This window comes from Triticum dicoccoides, unplaced genomic scaffold (genome assembly GCF_002162155.2).
Source record: "Triticum dicoccoides isolate Atlit2015 ecotype Zavitan unplaced genomic scaffold, WEW_v2.0 scaffold3627, whole genome shotgun sequence".
NCBI classification, from domain to species: Eukaryota; Viridiplantae; Streptophyta; class Magnoliopsida; order Poales; family Poaceae; genus Triticum; species Triticum dicoccoides.
Genome location: NW_021266408.1, coordinates 7,185 through 12,589, shown reverse-complemented (window position 1 = coordinate 12,589; position 5,405 = coordinate 7,185). Strand labels below are relative to the sequence as shown.

General features: G+C 43.9%; 1 long non-coding RNA gene across 1 annotated transcript; it reads right to left on the bottom strand.

The window, feature by feature from the left end:
* Window positions 1-1,025: 1,025 nt before the first annotated feature.
* LOC119346011 lies at window positions 1,026-2,839 on the bottom strand. The gene is made up of 4 exons (XR_005167313.1): window positions 2,814-2,839; window positions 1,838-1,995; window positions 1,682-1,716; window positions 1,026-1,077 (listed from the first exon to the last, which is right to left on the bottom strand). It is a non-coding gene; the product is annotated as an uncharacterized LOC119346011 (long non-coding RNA).
* Between the last annotated feature and the right edge of the window lie 2,566 nt (window positions 2,840-5,405).

Sequence of the window (5,405 nt, the reverse complement as noted above, 5' to 3'; positions counted from 1 at the left end):
TAAAAAACAGCCAACGCCGCCGGAGACAACTACCCTACTATCTACACGCTTCAAGCACAGATCTGAGGTCCCCCCACTCCCCTGTCGCTGAAGTAGCGGCCAGAGAGGGAGGGAACCGTCGATCCAGCCGTCGGCGGAGCGAGGGATCGAGGGGAACCTCCTTTTCGCCTCCCCTGTCACTATAGCACGGGGGAGGGTCAGTCCCAACCAAGAAAGCTCCAGGTGCTCGCCTCTTTGACGAATACCGTTGAGTTTATTTCTTTGTATTGCTATGTTATATTAGGTTTATGAAAGTCAAACTTCAGCTCAAAAAAGTCAAACTTTGATCAAACTCATAGAAATAAACTAACATCCAACAATACCCTAGATATTGTGCCATCCTTGTAATTCCCAAAACAGACAAACGCCCGCTTCTCCTCTCGCATGCCATCTGTTAGCCACAAATGCTCATGTGTGAGAGAGATGCTGGAGGCACAGCGCCAATGCTCACGCCTCTCCCTCTGCACCTTCTATGCCATTGAATTTCAAAGCCATCCACAAGATCACCTAGGCGCCTCACCACCAACCAAGTCTCCAGGAGCTTGTTGATGTCGTCTCTGAGCTAGTGCCACTTTGGGCCACCGAAATCAGTCGAGGTAAGCTTGCGGTAGGCCTAGTCCGAGAGAACAAGCAAGGGTTTGTAGCACTCATCTTTACAGAAGCTCGGAAATGCCTGAACAGTATCATAAACAAAATCATGCATGGCAATAAAATTGTCCCGGTGACAAAAAATGCCAATGTAAATAAGTGAACGAATGTGTTCATCATTAGTTGTTGGTGTCACATTTTCCTGTAAAAATAATAAATATGTAAGAATGTGAGCACATGGTTGTCAGTGCCCAAAAAATATATTTTATGTGTGAAGAAACGACACCCACAGGGCGTCTCCTATAGTTGTGATCAAATTAACTTGAGGATCTTGCAGCATCTTCAAAATGACCCCTTGCGTTCACCCTCCCGGCATGATTGAAGTAGCCCTCAAAGAGTCTATGGAGGGATGGCTTCCCGAACATCAGCTCGTATGCAGGCACCAGCATCCTAGTATTAAGCACAAACATAATATAAGTTGGACGTTTGGAGTTATTTTTTATGGGGCGTTCAGAGTTAGTTAATTAGGAAATCGGATGCCCACTTTTTAGATCAAAATGCCATTATCAATGTTTATCAGAGTCAGTCACTTTTGACAGGACATTCAGAGTCCGTTTTTTAGATCCTTTTACAGCCCAAGCTAATTTTTTAGACGCCATGAGTTTAATCCTTAATCTCTTGCATCGGCCAAGGGTTCAAATTGTAAGTTTCAGCTGTATCTGTAGGAAAGAACTGTAATCAAAAGGGCAGTGATGGATGAACAGGGAAAATAGAGCTCTTATATTAGGCAGAAATATAAACCAAAATTTGATGAACATTTTGCAAATCTTCTACAACATGACATTTTTTTTCATAAACTACAAAATAGGAAAACTCTGACCAAGTTAGCACACAAATTACAACAAAGTAAACAAGATATATATTATCTTCTCACAGCTATGCTGCCTTTGTTTTTCTTGCAAGACCGAGCTTTGTGAATTAACATTAAGGTTTCATAGGTCCATAAGAAATAGATTATCTGAATTAGAAATGCTAAAATATATAGCTCTTTTACCTAGTCAGGCAGCCATATAAATCCATCGTACAATGCTGCATAAAACTTCAAAAAATCATAATTAGTACACAATTCCAGGAGCAGATGGGTAAAGAACAATACAGAATCTTGCAAATGAAATCAATGCCTACATCGGTAAAGTTCTACAATACACACCTGCAGATCCTCCCCCACTCCTTTCCTCATCCAGCAATGATTCATATACCACAACCCTCTAAAATTTCAGAGACCTCTTTTGAACGATAAACTCATGTTTCCTCGGTGCCGTTGTTGCTTCCATTCAACATGACAACATAGAGTGCAGCACGCGGTTCCTTGAAACATCATATAAATTCTATCAAATGCAATATTTCTATGCACTTTATTTGTTTTTGTTCTGCAAGATTGGACTGAACTGATGAACTAAAAAGAAATTTTGGTATATGACACCACAATAAGCACTGGCAGCTCCCAATACAATAACCCACTTGATAAAGAGGCAAAATTAGCTAACAATGCTTCTCTTCATTGGAGGTAAACCCGGTTCCTCCTCTACCACAACAGGATTATGCTTAATTAAGTGCCCACAGCCACACTTTATAACCCCCACCGATTAGAAGGACACTGCACACAGACACAGAGACATTCCCCTTGTTGGTAGGTTTATAGCTAGTGTCTTAACTCTTAAGTGCCTTTCGAACCTAAAATAAATTGTGTACTTGCATACATTTCACTTGTGTTGTTCAACAAAAGGCTAGTAGATGGATTACCGAATTAAGGCGCAAGCAACAACAAGGGTGATTCAGCAACCTACGAACCATAATATGTGGGGAAGTCGGCAATCTACAAATCAAAGCAACGTGAGATCATCGTGGTCAGTTCATCATTCTATGAATCAAAAAGGTGAGAGCTCATGCAAGTAGCTAAGAAGAACAACACAAACGTTTCCTTCTTCAGCTTCTCCTCATGCTCATCGTCCTCTGCGGCATAGTCATCATACATATGTATGGATGTTCTGAGCATCTCTGAAGATACCCAACAAAAATAGTTAACGCACATGCATGCATACGACATTACCAGATTCACGACCTTTGAACACAGTCATAGCCTAGATCAATCAAATTGTCGTAGTGAAACTTGAACGACATGTTACCTCATCGATCTTGTATGTCTCCAGGGTCACCAGTACATCACCATACGATCTCAACCCCGTGGCGGTGTTGCGGGGCGGGCGGCTCCGGCTCCAGCGGCTCCCGTGGCGAGAGGCTCCATATATATGAAATATGAATTGAAGAGCATAAAATGGAAAATCTCATTTAAGTCGATTATAAATCCTATAACAACTTTTAGTGAATTCTCTAAACACTAATTAAAGGTCAATTCCTTTTTTTGCGAGTAAAAGGAATTCCATTTTATCAAAAATATGAAAATTTGCTAAGCTGGATACCATATAGATATATTCTAGGACAAACTTTGATGCTCGTAAAATCGTTTATCACCAACCATAGTGACCCTGAAATATGGGGTTCAGAGCCGTTCAGCCCTACAGCAATGATGTAAACATTTGGAAATATAATTGTCATTTATTTAAAAAATAAAATAGAGTACCATTTCTTCTTTATGTAGTGGACACACATAGTAGTTCAAAGTTCATACTTCAGAACCTTCAAACTTGACTAATATAATGTAACTGGAAATCGACAAGCTTATCATCAAACAACTACCGATTGGCAGGATAACATTCAGAGAAACATATACTGAATTAATCTCATAGAAATTCAGAGAAGCATGTCCTAAATTAAGCCTCACGACAAAGGATGCCGCTTGGTGGCTAAGGCCTCAAAGTGGCGGCGACAGCGGCGAGTGAATTATGATTATGAGTAGAATAAATCAACATAAACCATATGGTAGGAACTTACGAAGCAAATGAGTAATGTGATAGAATGAATGTGGAAATCCTGTAGTAACAAGTTCACCCAATGCACCGTTTATCTGTTTCAAGAAGAAAATGGTAAAATAATTACAACTGAATGGAAGAGAAAATGCATGGATATAAAGGAAGCCCATTAAAGGTCCAGATAACAAAATTGATATATTTATTTTGCATGCTTTCCAGAGAGAAAATACTTAACTGAAATCTAAATGTTTGAACCAAGCATAGTTAACAACATGGTGATGGTTATGTAATAATCAATTGCATATGGTGGAGGTTATGTAATAACCAAGCACAGTTAACATGGAAGTCTCGAATACCTCGACTATCAGGACCATCTCTTCCGGAATCATCCGGCGACATGGTTCTTGGTATTAGTTCAACTTTCCGAATCCTTGGCACCAACTGCACAGTGGCAAATCAGTCTAAGAAGAGATTGGGGAACTCTGTAACTGGTTACACTGCATGTCAGTGCCAAATAGCACTAAACTATTGATTTGGTAAAACTTCATTGTTGCACAATAGTTGCTTAGATGTCAGAACCAAATTAGAATGCCCCATTACTGACAAACAGTATAGTAGAAATGAAAGCGTCACAACATCTGGTATTGTAATTGGAGAGAGTTATTACATGTTATCTCGTGATTCACCTTCCCTTTGGTCCCGGTGACATGGATGACCATCATCCACGCGATGGCCTCCTCCAGCTCGAGAATCTAACCAAATCCACCCGCATCAGACAACACATTCCCCATCGCGATTCAGGCGGAGCATGAGGAGGAGGGGACGAACCTGGAGGTAGCAGTCCATGAGGTCCCACTGGTTGCCTAGGTTGCCGGTGTGTGTCCGCACCTTTTCTGCGTGAGAGAGGAGAGCTGCCTAGAACCTCATCGTACTCCCCCTCCGTCGCGGCACCTGTAGCCCAATCCCAAACCCGCCGGACGCATCAACCATCAGTACGGTACCCAACCCAATAGGAACCTCTAGGGTCGCGCTGCTCTCACTTGCGTGCGCGGCGGCGGTTGAGGACTCCAAGCTGAGCGGCTCGGGAGGCTCATGCGGCGGCTCCCCCGCGGGGAAGGGGTCTCCCGCGGCTAAGGTGCGGCGGCTCCAGCGGCGACCTGCGGCAGAAGGTGCAACGTGCAGCTCCGGTGACAACTCGGGCGTCGAAGGGTGCGACGGGCAGCGCCAGCGGCGGCTCCCGCGGTGACCCACAGAGGAGGGCGCGACGGGCGGCTCCGGCGGCAGCTCCCGCGGCGAAGGGCGCGACGACGGACGGGAGGGTGCGAGACGAATGGCGAGTGAGGAGGATCGATGGATTAGCGATCGATACTGGTGTGCGGGTGTGTGGGAGGCTACGTGGGCGAGAGGTCGTGCGGGGGAATCGTGCGGGTGTGCGGTTTTTTTCCGAACGACAGGGCAGGGTTAGCGATCGATGGATTGTCAGTGGCTTAATGCGTGTGTGGTTGGCAGCGTTAAACACCGAAGGATTAAGGGTCATTAGATCTTGATGATGGATGGGCCTGATTGTTTGGATCTGCCCCTCTCTTCATTTTATAGTGGTAGTAGATTACCTGTAGCCCCCAAGTCTTGAACAGAACAAAGTGATGATTTGAGACTTGTTTCCATATAATTACTGCCACTTTGAAGAAATCCATGTTGTTCATCTCAGTCACTAGCAAAAAACTGAATACTCCATATATGTAGCCCCCAAGTGCCGGGTTGTCATGCCTGCAACAACCTGGGACTTGAAACTGCCTTATGCTCATAAAAACTTCAACCAGTGTAGCCCCCAAGGGCCAGGTCATTTAT